Source organism: Stegostoma tigrinum, chromosome 15 (genome assembly GCF_030684315.1).
Source record: "Stegostoma tigrinum isolate sSteTig4 chromosome 15, sSteTig4.hap1, whole genome shotgun sequence".
In the NCBI taxonomy this organism is placed as follows: domain Eukaryota; kingdom Metazoa; phylum Chordata; class Chondrichthyes; order Orectolobiformes; family Stegostomatidae; genus Stegostoma; species Stegostoma tigrinum.
In genome coordinates, this window is record NC_081368.1 from 15,017,335 (window position 1) to 15,038,169 (window position 20,835).

The 20,835-nt window shown below is 42.6% G+C and overlaps 1 protein-coding gene across 4 annotated transcripts in view; it reads right to left on the reverse strand.

Annotated features, from left to right (window-relative positions):
- The window catches only part of LOC125458849 (mastermind-like protein 2), a 558,191-nt gene that overhangs the window by 166,396 nt on the left and 370,960 nt on the right, over positions 1-20,835 (reverse strand). The gene's annotated exons all lie outside the window — the stretch shown is intronic.

Consider the following 20,835-nt stretch of genomic DNA (forward strand, 5'->3'; position numbering starts at 1 on the left):
AAGGGGAGAAAGGAACCAAAAGATATTTTGATGGGGTGAGTAGTAGCAGGTTGGGAAAAGGCTAAATTGGAGGCTAGACACTAGTAAAGACTGGTCAGGCTGATGGCCTGTTTCTGTGTTGTTAATACTTTGCAATTCCCTCTTCCATTCCAAAATCTTGATGTTATGCTTCAGGCCTTTATTGATTGGAGGGCACTGCAGGTTATAATCTGTGTTTTACTTACTATTTATTCATGAGATTGCTCAACCCCAGTTGCACTTGAGAAGGTGATGGCAGTGACCCTCCTGTAGCTTCTGTGGTGTGGGTACTCCCATAGCGCTGCTGGCGAGGGAGGTTTTGACCCAGCAACATGTGAATGCTCCAAGGCAGGGCGGTGTGTGGTTGGAGGAAAAATTGTTAGTCATGTTATTCTCATGCCCTTGTCCATTTAGGTGGTCAAAGTCACAGGTCTGAAAGTGTCTGTCAAAGGAGCCCTGACACATGGCTGAAGTGTGTCTGGTAGATGGCGCCCAATGCAGACATACCACATCAGTAGTGGACAGAATGAATGTTGAAGATGGTGGATGAAATAACACAAAGAATAATGTGATTGATCAGTTGAGGGGCTACCCAATTGCTTTTATTGAGAATTTTACTTTTGTTTTGGGTGGGAAACTTTTAGGTTGATTGGATCGTTCATTTCTTCCTTACATTTGTGGTGCCTTAAAAGGGGAAATTGTTCTGTTGATTCTTGTTTGGTGACACTAGGGTAACCCTTGTTGGCCTGTGAAAATAGACCAAAGCCTCTAGTTTGGAACATGGAACAGATAGCTCATTAATGCTGGAGCTGAGAGCCAAATCTTTAAAGATCTGAGTGTCCCTGATTCCAGATGACTTGGAATCCATCCACCAGTCTGCCTGGCTGGTCAACAGAAAATATTTTTCCAGAAGAGCCTCACATTCTCAGATATTTAACTGTCAGAGGTTTTACGTTTAGTAAGTGCTTGTTTCAGAGTCAGGTTGTGTAATCTGCCCAAAGAGTTGTCCATAAGCAAGTTATGGGAGCTTTCTCTCTTGTTTTGAGAGGATTAACAAAATAAAGAGTCCGCATTTCTATCACACGTCCCTCGACCTCAGGCCCTCCCAAAGGACTTTGCAGCCAATTATTACTGAAACGATGTCACTGTTATAATGTAAGATACACAGCAACTCACCAAGGCTCTTTTGACAGTACTTTCCAAACCTGGGACCTCTACAACCACTGCTTGAAAGGTTCCCTCCAAGTCAAATACCGTTCAGACTCGGAATTATATCACTGTTGCTTCAGTGTCATTGGGTCAAAATTCTCCTTTAAAGCATTGAGGGTCTACCTACTGAAGCATTTCAAGAAGGCAGCTCACCACCACCTTCTCAAGTACCATTAGGGATGTGCATTAAATATTTGCCTATTGGGTATAGCAAGCTTTCAGAAAAAGCAATATGATTATGACTGTATAATTTGTGTTTTTGTGATGCTTCCGTTGGGATAAACACTGATAGGACTCTGGAGCTAACATCCCTGCGCCATAGGATCTTGTTGATACCTCTGTCAATGCTATAATCACGCAATACCCGAGTCAGTCTGCATTGGCCATTCAGCCATCGTGTCTATGGTGGAACTGTTCAATTAAACCCACTGCTATCTATTCACCATCACCTTTTATATTATTTTCCTTCAAAAATACTAATCCAAACCTCGTATGAATGAAGTACTTTTTAAAGTGTAGCCAATGTACAAAGTGTAAGAGACAATTTGTGAACAGGAAGCTCCCACAATAACAATGCGAAGACCAGTTAATCTACTGTAGTGATGTTATTCCAGGGATGAATACTAGTCAAGGCCCCAAAGTGAAAGCTTCTGTTCCCCTTCAATACAGTATCACGGGATCCTTTGTAACTGCCTGAAAGGGAAAATAGTCTAGCATTTTAATAGAAAGACAACACTACTGACAGTGCAGGCTTCCCTGTAACTGCACTGTTGCGTCGGCCTAGATTTTATGCTGTTAAGACCACTTAACCTCTCAACAGCCAATAGGTCAAACCAATAGGTTTTCTGACCTGGTGGTGAGAGCTACAACTGGAGGTTATGGCTGAGATTACTGGTACTGGTTTCTGGTCCGTTGTGTCCATTCATGTTTGATTCCTCTGAATAACTGGCTCTGGTGAAATCTTCATGAAGAGGTCTCAGTGTGAAAATGAACCATGCCGCATGCCATAATATTGGTGTTGTGAGCTGCTAAACGCCCTTTCTGATTGGCTTAAAATTTGCTCAAACAAGTTTTACCGTTCACAGTTGATTTATTCAAACGAGAGATTTAATCATGTTTGTTGCATAGGTATGAATTGGCAGAATGCAGTATCCAGGCAGGCTTGGAGCTGCTGAAGGTTACAGAAACGGGGAGGAACCATTGTATACAGATCCAAGCAAAGGTGAATAATATCTTGCCATCCCCACATAGGGCAATATTTCCATTCACTGGATCTCAGAATGAGATTGCTATTGACACCCTCTCCCTACCAATTGCTGAGGCTCATTCAGACAAAAGACAACCTGGATGTTTGGTTTTACCCTGAGGTGTGCTTTAATGCCATTTTCTATCCATTACTAAGATTAGGCAATTTGCTCTTGTAGCAGTGCTCAATTTCTTCCCTCACCTCAACTCCTCAGCTGTTCAAGTGTACTAAACATTGATACAGACTCTGCTTTGAATTCAACATATCTAAGTAAACCTTCTGATTTGAGGATTAAACCCAATAATGATGCTCCAAAAGATAAACCAGATATTCTACTCCACAGTCTGACCGCTTAGAACATACAGGCCCTTTGGCCCACAATGTTGTGCCAACCTATTATTCTACTCTAAGATAAAACTACGCTGCACACCCTTCATTTTACTATCATCCATGTGCCTATCCAAGAGTTGCTAATGTATCTGACTCCACTACCACTGCCGGCTGCGCATTCCATGCGCCCACAACTCTGTGTGAAGAGCCTACCGCTTACATCTTCCCTATACCTTCCTTCAGTCACCTTAAAATTATGTCCCCTCATAGTAGTCATTTTTGCCCTGGGAAACCTGACTATCCACTCTATCTATGCCTCTCATCATCTTGTACAACTCTATCAAGTCACCTCTCATCCTCCTCTGCTCCAATGAGAAAAGCCCTAGCTCCCACAACTTTTCCTCATAAGACCTGCCCTCCAGTCCAGGCAGCATTCTGGTAAATCCTCTATACCCTCTCTAAAGCTTCCACATTTTTCCTGCAATGAGGCGACTAGAACTGAACACAATATTACAAGCGTGATCTATCCAGGGTTTTATAGAGCTGCAGCATAATCTCGCGGTTCGTAAGCTCAATCCCCCTGCCCCTGATCTGAACAACACCTTCTTTTTCAGTCATTTACCTGAAGACAGGCCCACCCTGCAGTATGATGTCCTTCACCACTGGTCGGGCAGGAAGATTGGTCCTAAAACCACCTCAGTGATTAAACATGATATTATCTCATTATGGAAATGTTGGAGGTTCTGCTTTTCAGAGGAAACATTGAACCCAGGCCCCCTCTGCCCCTCAGATGGGTGCGAAAGATTTAATCAAACTATTCTAACAAGTAGGATGTGTAGAGTATGGTGAGTTCTTTCAATGGCTCAGACAACATTAATCTCGCAACTAAGAGAATTAAAACAGTTTATCTAGTCATCCATCTTGATTCTGTTTGCAGGAACTTACACAAATTGTAACAGTGACTACAGTCAAAAATACTTAATTGGTGCATGATGTATCTGGGGTCATGCTAAGGGCAAGAAAGCCACTGTATAAATGCGATTTTTTGAAAATAAAGCTTTGCATTTATATAACTCTTTTCACAATTACAAGATGCTTCAAAGTGCTTTATAGTCAGTGAAATGTGTTTGAAATGTGGTCACTGTCATCATGTGGGAAAATCAGGAGCCAATTTATGCACAGCAAGCTCCCACATAATTTGTTTCAATGATGTTGAGTGAGGGATAAATATTGGTCTGCTCCCATGGTCTTTCTCGAAATAATGTCAATTTTTCCCATGCACCTAAACTGGCAGAAGGGACTTCAGTTTAACGCCTCACCTGTAAGGCCACATCTCCTACAGTGCAGCACTGAATCGTCAGTTTTGAATTTTGCACTCAAACCCTGGAATGGAGTGGGATCTGGCCCCAGAAACTGTGACTCAGAGGCAACTGTGCTACACACTAAGCCATGACTGATGCTGACTAAAACCTGGAAATGTCATCAATGACTGAGTGCTTTCTGCAGTGATGCCTTCCCTGTGCATAGTCAGGGAGCATCTCAGCCATACCAATTGCCAGGTTCACTTAGAGTGCAACTTTAGCCACCCTTCATCGGCAGAGATAGCTGAACAAAGCTCTGCAAGGGAGGAAATGCTGACAGCAAATTAAATGATGCACGTCAACTCCCTTAACAATACACTTAGCAAGACAGGCATGACTTCATAACTTAAGTATTGCATAAATTTATACCAAAATTATTTTATTGATTACACAAGTTTTCTGATTCCAAGCCTTTGTTTTACTGTGACTCTAAAATAAATTTGATTACTGTTGATTCTGATTAACTTTCTGACCTGAATTCAGGGAATAAAAACTGAATATCAGGGCGACGGCACATAAGCATTATAGTTTGTAATTACCGTTGTTATTTTTGGCAGCTTTCCCATTTGCAATAAACTATGAATCCTATTTGTAATACCATTTTATAAGGGCTTTACCAAAAAAAAGGAAAAAGGTGCTTAATTGCATTTTGGGCTCTTTGACTATATTCAGGGTGAGGTTAGACAGATTTTTATTCCACAGTCAGGGGTTAGGTTAGGAAAGTGAAATTGTGGTCATAGTCAGATCAGTTATGGTCTAATTGATTGACAAAGCAGTACCAATGGGCCAAATGGCCTACTCCTGCTTCTATTTCTTAAGTTATAGAGATATACAGCAAGAAACAGGCCCTTAGGCCCAACTTATCCATGCCAAACAGGTTTCCTAAACTGAACTAGTCGCATTTGCCTGCGTTTGGCCCATATCCCTCTAAACCTTTCCTGTCCATGTACCTGCCCGTACCACTTTGTCTGTTCTTACTCTTTCTTTTTAGTAAGGTAGGTCTTGTAATTTGACAAAGGATATGTGATATCTAATCAGTCGATTGCCAACTCAATTTCTTTACCACAGAATAGTACTTCTCCTTAGTAAGACTCTAAAATACCCCTTAAATCTTCAGGGGACGGGAGCGGGAAGAAAAACTGAGGCTGTCTGTTCACCTCATTTTCAGTTCTGCACCAGCTACTGTCATCGACAGTGCCTGAAAAAAATTGCCCTGCTCCCATTTAACATGATAAAATGGGGACCTTAAATATCCAACATGGCAGTAGTGTGTATATGCTGAATTAGTATTTGATGCACATCATTCCTGTATTTATTAGGTCTGCTTCATAGGCATCCAGGATTGTGCCTATTACATTGCACAGGCAACTCAGAGACCTCGTTGTTTCAGGTCCTCTGTGACATTGGACTCAGAATAACAACAGCTTACATGTACGTCTCATGGTCAGGGCTTCTACCACTCAGGGGTGCAGCCAGCCATCCTACAATAAAAACCGAAAGACCTGCGGATGCTGTAAATCTGGAACAAAAACAGAAGCTGCTGGAAAAGCTCAGCAGGTCTGGCAGCATCTGAGGAAGGCTTACTGGACCTGATATGTTAACTCTGATTTTTCTTCTTCACAGATGCTGCCAGACCTGCTGAGCTTTTCCAGCAACTTCTGTTTTTGTTCCAGCGATCTTTAAAGGCATTCCCAGGGGTTACCACCTGAAAGATGACTTAGTTTTATTTAAAACCTTACCTAAATTGCAGTGATGTTTTGAGGACATGGGTTCAAATCCCACCATTGCAACCAATGGAATTTAAATTTAAGTATTGTTTGCACCACACAAGTGCTAATGATGACCTCTAATGAGACGGAATTTAAAGATCTCCTTTTGACATTCAACAGTATCACCTTCATTGAATCCCACTATCATCAACATCCTGAAGGGGATCAGAGATGGAAATGGATTGGCCCCTCAATACACTGGCTACAAGTGCAGGAAAAGATTAGGAATTCTGAGATGTGTCACTCACCTGCTGACTCCTCAAAGTCTGTCCACCATCCACAAGACCCAAGTCAGCAGGACAACAGAATGGTCTCCAGCAGCCTGGTTGAGTGCAATTCCAATGAATCTCAAGAAGCCTGGCACTGTCCAAGTCAGGACAGCCCATTTCATCAGAAACCTATCCAACAAGTTAAAAATTCACACTCTCTGCAACAAGCACACAATGGTAGAGGATATGTACCATCCCAAAAATGCACAGTATCAGATTGCCAAGGCTCCTTCAACAGCACCTTCGAAACCTGTGACCTCTACCACTTAGAAGGCCAAGGGCAGCAAATGCATGAGAGGAACACCACCACCTGGAAGTTCTGACTCCAAGTCAAATACCATCCTGATTTGGAACCATACCCTACACTGTTGCTGAGTAAAAATCCCAGAATTTCCTTTCCAACAGCACTGTCCATGTATATTCACCATCTATACAGACTGCAATGGGTCAACAAGGCACCTGAACACCACCATCTCAAGGGCAATTAAAGATGAGCAAAAGTGATAGTGACACTTGAAAGAAGAAATGATCACTTTTGTTGATCCTTCCTCTGCAGAAGCTCCTACATGTTTGGGGAGCCTCTTCTGAGGGCAATGAAAAGCTACCCCATTCAAGTTAAGCCTCATTATCCACAATCAACATATTCCAAATCAAACACAATTGAATTGTTAAGGGGTAGATAGTATTCTAGGTGTATTTCAGTTGGCCTGACGCCCCTTCATGTCAACTTGTGTCTAATATCAATTCTGTGGAGCACATTTCCTTTACTTAAAGGCACTTAATGAATATTAATTCTTCTGCCCGTTAGTTATCCAGTTTGACACAGGTTTTGTGGAAACATAGAGACTTGCATAACAGAACAATGACATTTGGCCCATCATGTGTATTCTTACTCTTTTAAAGAGCAGTTCCAAGAGCAGCCTTTGTTATAATTGTAAGTTCCTCATCCTCAAGTTATTGTCCAGTTCCCCATTTGAAATTGCTCATGTTTAATGCATCCATAATGCTTAGCATAATATGGAACTGGTTAATTCTATCTGATAAAATAAATCACCTTATATAGTACAGGAGGCCATTTGGCCCATCATAATACATTAATGTCCACATTAGTCCCATTGTCCCACATGAGGCCTATAGCTTTGTCTGTTATGACACTTCAAGTGCTCATCCAAGGAATTTTTAATAGCTTGTGGCCTTTTTGGTCTCAACTACCCTCCCAAGCAGCACATTCCAGATTCCCACCTTCCTCCAAGTGGAAAAAGGTTTCCTGAAAACTGTAAGGTTGTCACTTGATGTTAATTATGGACACATATAGTGCATCGATTAGATAGTCACCTGAGCAGATATAAGGAGACACTGACACAGCAGCAGTGTGGAATTTGGAGATATATGCTGGCAATGTTTCACTCTGTGAATAAATCTATTTCAAGCAAAGACTGGCTGCAGCTTCTTTCTTTACTAAGTAGCCGTCAAGTGTAAAGTACCTTGAAATTTAAAGTATTTACCCCTCCTAGAGAGAAAAAGAAATGTATCTGCTGTCTTGGGTGCTGTGTGTCTGTCTTAAATTCACATAGTAAAACAAACAATAGGTGTAAGGCAGACATAGATGCCCAACACACTTACAGAACATACTGCTGGAAATGAACCAGTTGGACAAGTTGTTCTTTCTCTAGTTGGGAAATCCAGGATGACATTAAGGTACTGGGGGCTCCCACAATTAGGACCATCATTGTTTTAACTCCCATTCTCTAGGAAGAGTAATGAATGTATTCTTCCTTCCATGCCAACTGGAACTTTCAAAAGTTATTTCCTGCTCGGTTATTATCAGCTAACATGCACTTTTGACTTTTGTCACTTCTATACTGAGTAAGTCGACTGCAAGTTAAAGAAAGGCTTCTGACATCATTGCTTTGGCATTTACATCATGTGTCTGGACAGCGCAATAGTCTAGAGCAACTCCAAATGTATTTTGTTGCCTAAAGAATTACGATTAGGCATCAATGGGACATCAATTAGGCACAATCTACAAAGGTAGCGAGTATTTACAAAAAACAAATACAACTGTAACGATGAAGGCTTCACCGTCAATAAAAATTCAGATTTGAACAATGATCCAGAGCCATGTGTGTGGACTTAATTGCCTTTAGCAAAGTGATTTCAGGATTGCAAACACGCAGAAAACATTTGTAGGGAGACAGTATTCTGAGGTAAAGTAACACAGAAGTTCACGAACTGCAACATTAACTTGCCTTCATATGGTGCCTTTGGTACATTAAAGTGACCCTTTGTACACTATGCATCAGTGTAGATAACATACTAAGGCTCTACCATGAGGGGTGCTATTTAAGGTTTTTGATCTTCTTTTCAGCAAGGGAGTCCTGTGGGGGAAGACGGGAACGTGCAGTTAGGGCCACAATTAGATTAGCCATGAACATTTTTAATGGTGGAGCATTCAGGGGGCTGAATGGCCTTATCCTGCTCCTATTTCTTCTGTAGCAATGACATTCTAAACCCACCTGCCATTGAAAAAGCATATTATAACATACATATTGGTACAGGCCAGTGCATGGGTCACATGAACACTCATGTTTTCTGATTAAGGAGACTGAAGGAAGAAGAGAGAATGAATGAAAACTGGGTTGGGGCGATGTCGGGGGGGAGCAGAAAAGTAAATTTCAAACATAATACCCTGAGGCTGTGTCAATCAAAGCAAAATTCACACAGCTCTTAACCAACATCACCCCTCCACCCAAACATAATAAAGATAGGGTTCCCCTTGTCCTCACTTTTCACGCCACCAGCCTCTGCATACAATGTATCATCCTCAAACACTTCTGCCAACTCCAATTAGACTCCATCACCCAGAACATCTTCTACTCCCCACCCCTCTCTGCCTTCTGTAAGGACCATTCCCTTCGCAACTTCCTAATTCGTGCCACACTGCCCACCAACCACTCTGACCCGCCTGGTACTTTACCCTGTGTCTGTAAAAGATGCAACACATGTCCACACACAACCTCCCTCACTTTTATCCAGGGCCATAAACTGCCCTTCCAAGTGAGACAGAGCTTTACCTGCATTTCCTCCAACCTTGTCTATTGCATCCGGTGCTCCCAATGTGGTCTCGTCTAAGTCTGAGGCCAAATGTAGACTAGGTAATGGTTTCATTGAGCATCCTTGCCTGGCCCATAATGACCAACCTAACCTCCTGCCACTGCCCATTTCAACTCCTCACCCCATTCCCTCTCTGACATGTCCGTCCTGGACCTCGTCCAGTGTCACAGTGACTTAGAATGCAAGTTTGAAGAAAAACACCTTATCTTCCGTCTAAGGACCCAAAAGCCCAGAGGACACAATATTTGAGTTCTCCAATTTCAAACAACCTTCCCACCCATGCTCAGGTTCCCTACCTGCCCCACCTCCTCCTCCCTTCCATTCCACCCTCTGACCCTGCCTTCCAGCCACCAGCTGGATTCATCCCTCCCATCGACAACCAGGTCGTACCTACTACCAATGTCCACCTATCACCACCATTCCACTAACTGCACCCCCCCCCCACCTTTATCTGCTGCTCCTCCTACCCCCACATCCAGCCCTGAAGAAGGGTAATGTTGAAACATTTCCTGCTCCTTTCCTCCAGATGCTGCCTGGCCTGCTGTGTTCTTCCAGCCTACTGTTTGTCTAAAAACCAAAAGAACTGTGGACCCTTCCACAGAACTGGGCTTTTCCAGCAACTTTGTTTTTGTTCCTGTTTGCCTACCTGCAGTTTTTTTGTCTCTTGTCAATCATATGATTGCTATCCAGGCAAAAGGCTAACAGGTTACCTGAGTGCAGGAGGGTGGCAATGAGGCTGGGGAACCCATATAATGGAAATAGCAACTATTTAGTCAACACAAATAAATTTGGACAATCCATATAATTGGATGACTAATTTGGAAGGAACCTATACTTCCTGTTAAAGCTGCAGTGCTGGTCAGTCCAGCGAGCTCTGTTAATAATTGCTCATCTCAATGTGAAACTGAGCCTCCAAAGTTTGATCCCTGTGTATGCACAGTTGAGCCCAGACAGTTTGACATCTTTTCTAAGATCCCAATTATTAGTTTCAACACAGTTGATGGGAAGGGCGTTAAAAGAAAGAAAGCACTGTGTATTACTTATCAAGACCTCAGGATGTCTCAAAGCACTTTACAACTAATGAGGTACTTTTGAAATGCAGGTACTTGCTTTGGTCGCATCAGCCAACGTGAACATAGCAAGATCCCATAAAGAATAACTTGAAACTCATGATGGTCTGATATAACACTGCTGGTTGAAGGATAAATATTTTCCAGGACACTGCTGCTACAACAGAAGCAAAAATCTGTGGTTCTGAGAATCAGAAATATAATCAGAAAGTGCTGGAAGTTCTGACAAGATCTGTAGAAAGAGAGAGAGAGAGAGTTAATATTTCAAGTCCAATATGGCTCTTCATTGGAACATTCTGAAGAAGAGTCATATCAGACTCAAAATATTTAATCTGTTTAACCCTCTCTCATTAGATGCTGCCAGACCTGCTGTATTTTTGCTAACATACTCTACTTTCATTTTAGAATTTTCCCAGCCTTCATCAGAACAAAACCGTGACAGAGGCGAGACAGATCTCGGTTTAATATCTTACCTGAACGATGGGATCCCCCCCGCCCAGGGTCCAGCACTCTGTCCATGCTAGTCCTAATTATGTGCTAAAATTCCTGCTGTGGGGCCTAAGGAGATCTTGTAGGGCAACAGTTGAGTTCCTACTTGTTGTGGTGGTGTGGTTGGTTGGCTCACTGAGCCAACTTCTAAGCCAGAGATAACAAGGTGTGGAGCTGGATTAAAACGGCAGGCCAAGCAGCGTCCGAGGAGCAGGAAGGCTGACATTTCGGGCCTAGACCCTTCTTCAGAAATGCTGAAGGACTCCATATGAATGTTGTTGCCATGGGCTGAAATCTGTGGCAAACATTCTCCTTGCTTTGACAGTGAGTGGGATATGACCAAGAGCTTTCTGACTCAGTTAGGGAAGAGAATAATCAGCTGTTCAGCATAAAAGATCAGAGAGATTTTGCAGCATACAGGACCACACTTTTGTTCATTGTGCTCTTGCTGGTCATCAAATAACAATCTAATCAAATCCCTTTTCTAGCCTGTATTCTTGGTAAGATACCGCACTTGAAGTGCTCATTTATGTACTTAGGGTCATAGAGTCACGGGGTATACAGCACAGAAACAGAACCTTTGATCCAACAGGTCCATGTCAACCAGATATCTCCAAAATCAATCTGGTCCCATTTGAGCATATCCTGCTAAACCCTTCTCATACATATGCCCATCCAGGTGCTTTTAAATGTTGTAATTGTACCAGCCCCCACCACTTCCTTTGGCAGCTCATTCCATACTCGCACCAACCTCTGCATGAGAATGTTTCACCTTTTGAGTCCCTTTTAAATCTTTCCCCACTCACTTCTTGAGTTTCCTGAGGGTTCATGCCTCTACCACCCTTTTCAGGCAATGAGTTCCAGCCTCTGGGTGAAAAAAAACTTTGTTCAAATCCCATTCAAACCTCCTTCTCCTTGCCATAAAACTAGTTATTGACCCGACTACAATCCAGCAAAGTTTTTCTCTATCTGTTCTGTCTATGTCCCTCTATTTTATACACCACCATCATCTCGCACCTCAGCCTTCTCTGCTCAATGCAAAACAATACCAGCCTGTGTGGTCTCTCTTGATAGCCAAATCACTCCAGCCCGGGTAACATCCTGGTGAATCTCAGAGTTAGTAAGGACTGCCGATGCTGGAGTCTGAGATAATAGTGTTGAGCTGGAGGAACACAACAGGCTAGGCAGCATCGGAGAAGCAGGAAAGTTGACTTTTCAGGTTGGGACCGGTGCTGCCTGGCCTGCTGTGTTCCTCCAGCTCCACACTGTGTTATCCTGGTGAATCTCCTCTGCAACCTCTTTAGTGTAATCATATTGTTCCTATAGTATAGCCACCAGAAAGTCTATGTATGTCCACAGCAATGGGGCCTAGCTTTAGTATTTGACTCGCCTTCCTTCCCCGCATGCCAGTACTTACCACATAGACCGACTGGTGAACAATGACATTAGGGAGGCAGTGTAACTCGCTGGTACCTGTGAACCATATGTTGGCTTCGAGAGAGGCTTTTGCAGAGCGCAGGGACAGAGCAGGTTAAATAACAAAAAAAATGAGAATGCTCTTAATTATACAGTGGTGACCAAAGATTATAATCAGTAAAATTTTTTAGCTGAAGTTATTCTTTATAAAAGTATTTCATTTTTCTGAAGCAGAGATTGATAGTCATGCAGCTTGTGTATTTTTTCTGGGTGACCTCTATTCTTCACCTCCACCTCTCAGCTAGGTGATTGGCAGGAACCCAGGGCAGAGTGCAAAGGTTACCATGTTACTGATTGCACAGAAAGGTAAATATCTTCAAAAAGAATAGCACCAGGAGTCAAAACAAATTTCACATGCTGGTTTCTGTAGCTGCTCCTGTAACTTTATTTTCCTACTGTTACTCTTCTATTTTTTTCAAGGTGATGACTGATACTGGAGTACATGTCTGTTAGCACCAGCAACTCTCAGCTCAGTGACCTCTCTTCACAGTGAAACAGTTTATCATGGGGTGCATTGGAAGCTGGTTTGTTTCATGTTATGTGTTTAATGGCTGTCACAAAGTAAAGAGAAAACATTTACCACAGGGTTAGAGGTCATATCACTACAGCAAGCAACGTACCACATTACATACAAATGGATTTTTCCAAATATCCCACTTCGCATTAAAAAAAGTTGGTGTACTCCACCATTTGCAGTTACAAATTACCCAACAATGATTGTCAAAGAAAAATTATCATTCATGAAGAAACTGCACATAAATTTGAGTCAGTCTTACTTTCGTCAGTTTCTGCACATACATTTCATTTGTTATTTCTAAAGCGTTCAGGTCTATTAGCGACATGTGTGTGAATTGTTGTCTGCTGTCTGGCACCTGCTCATTCCCATGGTGATGTTCCATTCCTGATGTGTTGTTCTTGTGGTGACTGCCCGTTCAGAGGGAAATGCTTGTACTTCAGATTCACTGCTGAATTGATGACTTCCAGAGTATATTGAGATGTTGCTGCTTGTCTTTACTAAAAGCCTCTGCTGTTCTGTGATCCACTACTCATGCACATGCTTAGTAATGAGCTTATCAAAATGTTCATCATAGGATGAAAAGTTAGGTCAGAACTTTGCTAGATAGGTCATAAATGCAACAAATTGATGCTTTACTCTCACAGTTGTTGGTTCGTCGATCTCTGCTTCAGCTCTCACCCTGTCAGAATTAGTTTGGTGTCAGTGTGTAACCTGAGTACTTGACTTCAGGCATTTTCACTTGCATCATTTTCTTGTTCAGTTTCAGGTTAATTAGGCCAGTTCTCTCTAGCAGTTGCAGTAGATTCTGATCATGATCTGGAATGGCAAATTCTATTGTGTCTCCACACCCAACAGATCATCTACAATAGCTTCAAGTCTGCGAAGATCACTGGCTATCCCATGTTGCTTGCATGGCTATGTTTTTGGCATATTGGAAATGCCAGACTCCATGTGCATCTATGTCTCCTGAATGAAATCCCAGAAACTTTCATCCAGCTTCAATTGCAAATACCTACCCTTCACATTGAGGGTAGGAAAGGCCTTTGCTTAGCAAGTTGTGGCAACATTTCTTTAGTGGTTGGCATGGGATAGTGAGATTCTCTTCAAAGCTTTGTTGAGACTGGGACACTGAGTTTTCTAAGTGTCTGACTACCACTTTTCTGTGAATTCAGTCAGTAAGAGTTGTCACTTTCTTGATGGTTCCTTTTTTTTTGTAACTCTTCTATTTTGCTTTTGGGTTTGACCTGAGGACAGCTGGATATTTCCTCGGCTGTTACTGAGTTGGTCTCACTTCCTCGTCTACTTCAAAATGATACTCATGAGGAAGATATTGAAGACATGTAAAACCCTCTTTCGACTGCTGAACAGATACTCGAAGATTATGATGGTTTAGTAGCCTGTGAAATGTTGCAAGTCTTTTCTGGCAATTGTACGGTTACCAGTTTAAAATTTAGACTTACCTCAGCTAAGATGGATGAATTTTGCTGAATGTCCACCATCTGGAATTCTAGGTCCTCATTCTTCTCATGACATTGGGCTCTCAGCTTCATTTATCCTTGTGGAATGAGGATTTTTCCATCACATAACCACAACCTTACTTTTAAGGGCTTCAGTTTTGGACTTTGAGCACTTTGCACAGGTCTGCATAAAATGTGACATTTCACATTCACTCAATACTCTTCCTTTTGCAGTCATCACTCTAACACGCACAAGCCATTTATCATCTTTAGACCTGACAATGCCAACAATTCAATCGTGTAAAATGATTTGTCAGAATCATTGGTTGACATCTCTCCAGCAGCCAATTTTTTTGTAGGCTTGCTTTGCTTCTTTCTAGCGAAACATGTTCATGCAAAGTGATTCAGCTTCTTCCAGTGTGAGCACTGCTCTTCTCTGAACGGACTTGCTGTTTTACTTTTGTGCGCTGTCATCTGCAATTCTGCCATTTGGCCTCGATCTTTCTGCTGGCTTTTCTGGCAATGTTTTTTTTTTGCCTTTTTCCAAGGCCTTGATCTCATAGAATGTCGGTGTAATGCAAAGCCTAATCTGCTCCCCCATTAATACACTGGAGCTGATGATTGACAGCAGAGCTGCTGACCATGATGGTATAGCTTTCGTCACAGTGAGTTTCGTTTCCCTTAGTAGACAGTCTCATATTCAGATCTCCTATGCCTAAGAACATCCTATCTCTGAACAAGTCGAGCAATTATCACATTGCCACTCGTGAGAGCTTGTTGCATGTAAAAAAAATTGTAACTATTTCAATAGGCAAACTGGATGCTGCATCCTTAGACTACGACAGTGACTCCACCTGGAAAATATTCGATTGACTGTAAAGCACTTTGATTGTCCTAGGGCCAAGTATGGAGCACTGGAGGCTGAGGGGTGACCTTACAGAGGTTTACAAAATCACGAGGGGTATGGATACGGTGAATAGTCAACATCTTTTCTCCAGGATAGGGGAGTTCCAAAATTAGTGGCATAGACTTAAGGTGAGAGAGAGAAGATTTAAAACGTACTTAAGGGGCAACTTTTTCACAAGAGAGGGTGGTGCGTGTATGGCATGAGCTGCCAGAGGAAGTGGTGGAGGTGAGTACAATTACAACATTTAAAAGGTATCTGGATGGGTATAATAATAGGAAGGGTTTAGAGAGAAATGGATCAATGCTGGCAACAGGGACTAGATTTATTGAGGATATCTGGTCAGCATGGATGGGTTGGACCAAAGGGCTTGTTTCAATGCTGTATATCTCAATGATGCTAAGTATCTCCTTAGTTTATTATCTATGCGAGGCTTAGTACTGCTTTGCTTTAGGTAGTTGAAGGTCTACCCTTCAGAAATTGATGTAGAGAAACCTCAGGGTGTATTGTCAATATGCTATCAGATTCCTGGGAATATGACAATATTTTCAACAAATCCAATGAGCCCTACAGCAACCACAGTAACAACAAAACTGTGTTAACATTCTGCCTTAATGTAATAAAATACTCCAAGGCCACTTCACAGACAACATTACAAAACAAAATATGATACTAAGCTACACAAGGCAGTGCTTAGTCAGATGGCCAACTGTGATTACTGGAAATCTGAAATGAGGGCAAAAATTGCTGGAGAAACTCAGCAAATCTGGCAGTATCTGTGGGAAGAAAGCAGCGTTAATGTTTTGAACTGTTAGCAGCTAGTTAATTATGCCGATGTTAAAGTAGGGAGTGGCACTGGAGAAGAAGGAGTAGTGAGTGGATAGATGGAGATGGAGATGGAGAGAGAGGAGGGGGCAGGGGAAAAGAGAGAGAGAGAGAGCGAGAGAGAGAGAGAGAGAAATGTAAAAGGAGTAGGTAAGCAAAGAGATTATGGATGGCAGGCCAGAACAGAAGAAAAGATGACTAAGTGATAATAACAGCTAAGAGTAGGAGAGAATGGGTGAGCTGCAGAGAGTGCAACCAATGCAATGTGTAGGAACAGGCCTAGGAGTAGGTATGAATGGGTGACTGTGCTAAAAGTAACCCATGTCATGACAGGACAGGGTGTGGGCTGGGTTAAAAACATGGAAGAATGGAATCAGGCTCAAACATTATTAAACTCAACGTTGAGTCCTTAAGGCTGCAGGGTCTCCAAGTGGAAAACGAGATGTTCTTTGAGCTTGTGCTGAGGAAAACTGCTGGAAAACTGCAGTAGATCTGTGACAGAAATGTTGGTGTAGGAACATGCTGGTGTGTCAAAGTAGCAGACAATTGCAAGCTTGGGGTCAATTTGGCGGACAGAGCTTAGGTGTTCTGCAAAGTGGTCACTCAGTCTGCATTTCATCTCTCCAATGTAGACGAGGCCACATTGTGAACAGCAAATACAGTAGGCGAGGTTGAGTAAATGACAGCTTCACCTGTAAGCTATGTCTGGGGCCTTGGACATTGAGGAACGAAGAAGCTGCTATACTTTCTGCGATTACATGCAAAGGTACCATAGGGCTGTACGGAGGCGTTGGGAATGGAAGAGGAATGGACCAGAGTCACCCATATATCCCTGTGGAAGGCTGACAAGGAAGAAGAGGGGAATATGTATCTGGTGATGGTATCCTGCTGGAGGTGGCAGAAATAGCAGGTAGTGATCCTTTGAATGCAGAGTGGGATGGTAATTGTTGTGGAAGGGAAGAGAAGGGGTGAGGGCTGAAGTGTGTGAGATGGGTCAGGGTGGAGGGCACTGTCATCCATTGTGGTGGGGAATCCTCGGGTGAGGAATAAAGGGGGCATTTCTCAGGTCCCCCTACAGAAAGCAGCATCATCGGGACAGATGAAACGGAGAGGGAGTAACCAAGAGAATAGGATGGAGGCCTTATAGGAAGCAGGGTATGAGGATATATAGTCAACATAACTGTGGGAGTTGCTGAAATGGATATTGCTAGCCATTTATCGCCAGGAGTGGAAACAGGGATGTTGAGGAGGGAAGGGAGGAATCGGAGATGGACCAGTTGAAGGGTGGAAATGGGAAGCGAAACTGATTCATTTTTCTCCCGATGAGAGGGGGAAGCAGCACCGATGATATCATCGATATGACATAAAGAACCAATGCAGGTCAGGAAGCAAAAATAATAAGACAAAATGGCCTTTGTACTAAGTTGCAGGAAATAAAGGTTTGTTTGACCTTACATTTACAGCAGGCTTTTGGGAGGATAGAAACTACCAGCAGATCTCTAGGTGTTTGGTTTACAACCACATAGGATGCTGGATCTGCATATATATCATTTATGTGATGTATTGCAATTAAAATAATCCCCTCAAAACACTGAGATAACAAAGTGTGGAGCTGGATGAACACAGCAGGCCATGCAGCATCTTAGGAGCACAAAAGCTGACGTTTCGGGCCAAGATGCTGCTTGGCCTGCTGTGTTCATCCAGCTCCACACTTTGTTATCTCGGATTCTCCAGCATCTGCAGTTCGCTTTATCCACCACCACCAGCCCCCCTCCACCAACCCCACCCCCACCACCATCAAAACACTTCCCATTTAACCTAAGACATCAGGACAAGGGTTCTTTTATCTATAATGAAGTTATACCCATGAGTATCAGGACGATATCCATAATGTTTATGAATGGCATTTGAAATTTCTGGCCATTGTGTCAATTTTAGAGCATTTTTTAAAATGCAAGGAAACACTTTCCAAAACTCATCGTAATCTCTGATCGTCTTCCATATTCTGTCATCAAACATGGCTCCAAAAGGAGAAGTGAGATGTGAGGTAAGAAAGAAATTTCAACTGTGCTGGTTGGCTGAAGAACAAATAAAATATTAACCAAGGTTCTGGTGTAAAGACTGTGACAAAACTCTAATCTATCCTCCCCCTGTTCAGGTATTGGTTTTCCTGATTCCTTTCAAGCATGTTCCATTTTAATTTAAGAAATTAAACATTTGGACTACAGTAAGAAATGACATTTACCTTAACCCAAGGAAGAGAAACAGAGTGCTCCACTACATTACAAAATCAATAGGAAATGCTAATGCTATCTGAGGCTCACAGCTTCCACTCCTGAGATGAGTGTTTTCCTCTTCTCGCGTCTGTTTGTCTGATTTTATTTTTTCTCCCGTATCCCAACTCACTTTTTTGTGTTTTTCATTTTCAACTTATGCTCTGCTTAAGGATCACACATTGGGACTGGGCCTGTGCTGACAAAATAGATCTTATCTTTAAATGCAGCCTTTGTGCTGTTCACTTCACTAGCTCTGGCTCGCAGTTGCTATGCAGGGCCAGGTATTGATCACATCCTTTTTGAGGAAAGGGAGAATGGAGGTGTCATTTTCAGGAGCTCCCTCCCATATGTGTGGAGGTTGCCTTTTCCAATGCTCCTGAGGAAGATCTGTCTGGCACCCTTCTGGTCATTCATCAGTCACATCTTCGAATTGATCAGTCAATGAGATGGCAGCCCGTACCTGTGGAAGCAGGATGTCAAGGGAGTGATGGGGGCGACCGTAAACTGGTCTGTTGTGAAGACGCCAAAATAGATCCACTGTGTTCTGAGGAAGGGTCACTCAACCCAAAACGCTAACTCTGATTTCTCTTCACAGATGCTGCCAGACCCACTGAACTTTTGCAGCAACTTCTGTTTGTGCTTCTGATTTACAGCATTCACAGATTATTTCAGTTTCCACTGGGTTATCTTCTGTGACACAATTTCTTTGGCAATGTCAGTGGTGTGATGGGGTCATAATAATCAGCAGAGGTGCCAACTTTTCTTTTCCTGGAAATGTAATTGGAAGAGAAGTGGTTGCTGGTGGAGGGGTCTGGGGAGGGGGAGGTTCTGCCCTGTTGTGGGATGCTGAGTTATACAGATGTCAAATATTTTGAGTGCGACCCATCCTGAATGCTGAATTTTATTTGACAGAGGTTCACAGGTTATGACAAGTTTAAATAAGGGAGACTGGAAAAGATGATGATGATGCAGGAATCAAGATTTAAGGTTTTGCTCAAGTGATGTTGAGGAGAGATGTGAGGAGTTTTTTTTTTATTAATGCAGGGCATAGTAATGACCTACTCTGTCTGTGAGGGTAAGGGAAATGCAGCACCAATGAACTTGGAAGGAAAATATTTGAAAGCCTATTTGGATAGAGCAGGGCAATGTGACTGACTGCATTGCTCTAGAGAGCCAATATGTGACACAGTGGGGCAAATGCTCACTTTGTGTTATGACACAACATCAGTGCCTACAGTTAGAGAGGAGGGATGTGGAAATCAGTTTAAATGATAGCTGTTGCTTTGCATTTGCTGAAAAGTGGCGTCTACGTGAGTGCATGGGTGCACATGCTTACAAGGATATGATTGCATGTGAGTGCATCAGAACACATGTGCACATGAGCATGTATGTGTAGATGTATTTGTATGTGAGTGTGTGCATTTGTGTGCATAGGTATGTTTGCATGAATGTGTGTTCATGTGTGTGTACGTATATTTATAAGTGTGCACGTATGTGTGTAGGTGTGTTTGCATCGATGTATGAGTATGCGTATGAGTGTGTCCATGTGCGAGTAAATGCTTGCATGTATATAGGTTTTGTGTATCTGTTTGTGTGTCCCTCAGTGTGCAGGCATGTGAATCTGTGCATCCATGATTCTGCGTGTGTGTGTGTGTGTGTGTGTGTGTGTGTGTGTGTGTGTGTGTGTGTGTGTGCGCGCGCGCGCGCGCGCACATGCATGCATGCGTGTGTCTCTGTGTGTATGCGTGTTTGTATACTCATGCAATATCAAAATAAGGACAAGTTCAGACCCTTAACTACCCTAACTCTGATGTATCCACTGGAGGAAGAAATTGCCAATCTCTGGGTTAGGCTCGGTTTATACTCCTGGTCAGGTATATATCCGATTGAGCACTTTGTTACTTAGTCCTACTGCCCTGTGCTCAGATGTGTTTGACTTGTTGTGCAGCAACACCTTGGTTTTAAAATGATCATCCTTGTTTTCAAATCCTTCTCCATTTCTCTAACCTCCTGCAAACGCACAACCCTCAGGGCTACCTGAGCTCCTCTGATTCTGACCCGTTCTGAGCTCCCAATTACAATCACTCCACGTTATTGACTGTGTCTTCAGCTGGGCCATGAGTTGTTAAATTTCCTCCCTATACTTCTTCACCTCTCTAATTCACTTTCCTCCACCAAATAAGGCAATTCTTAAAATTCAGGTAGTTTACAGACTTTTAAGCGAGTCAGATACTTTTAAGCGACTGTTGGATTGGCACTTGGAGGATAGTAAAATGTAGGGTATGCAGGGTAGATTGATCTTAGTAGGATAATAGGTTCGCACAACATGGTGGGCTGAAGGGCATGCATTGTGCTGACTGTTCTATGTTCTATGTTCTTAAAAACCTTGCTGTATCAGCAAACATTTGGTCACCTCGTCTAAAATTTCCTAATATAACTCTGTGCCACGTTTTGTTTTATAACACTCCTGTGAAGAGTCTTGGGACATTTCATTATGTTCAAGGC